Source organism: Helobdella robusta, assembly GCF_000326865.2.
Source record: "Helobdella robusta unplaced genomic scaffold HELROscaffold_70, whole genome shotgun sequence".
Taxonomy (NCBI): Eukaryota; Metazoa; Annelida; class Clitellata; order Rhynchobdellida; family Glossiphoniidae; genus Helobdella; species Helobdella robusta.
In genome coordinates, this window is record NW_008705399.1 from 66,202 (window position 1) to 66,784 (window position 583).

Genomic DNA, 583 nt, shown 5'->3' on the forward strand with positions numbered 1-583 from the left:
TCACTAACATTGTCCTCATCGTCTCAGCGAAATCATGGCCGTCTATACATCATTATCATCATCGTCATCATGATTGAGGTATCATTATCACGACCGCCTTATCACGCCTTATCATCATCATTATCATCTTCGTCGACATCATTGTCATCAACACCATCCTCATCTTCTTGGTGACATTTTCAAAATGGCTTCAACATTTTTTGAACGGTGTTAAAAAGAAAAAATAAATTGAAGTGTGCGCTTCAACAATACTACTACTACCACTACTACTACTACCACTACTACTGCTACTGCCACTGCTGCTACTACTACTACTGCTACTGCTACTATCATTGCAATAGTATTACTTAAAAAATACTACAATTGATGCGAGTTCTTGAGCTAATGTTAACATTATTATCATTATGGCGATGACGATAATGATGACGATGATGATTATGATCATGACGTCATCGTGACGATGATGATGATAATGATGGCAATGGTGATGGTGATGATGATGAAATGTAGTCATTACGTCATGGCCGCTCGTACAAGCAATCAATAACAAGAATCGACATCTGTTGAAAAGGGGTTGAAGAAA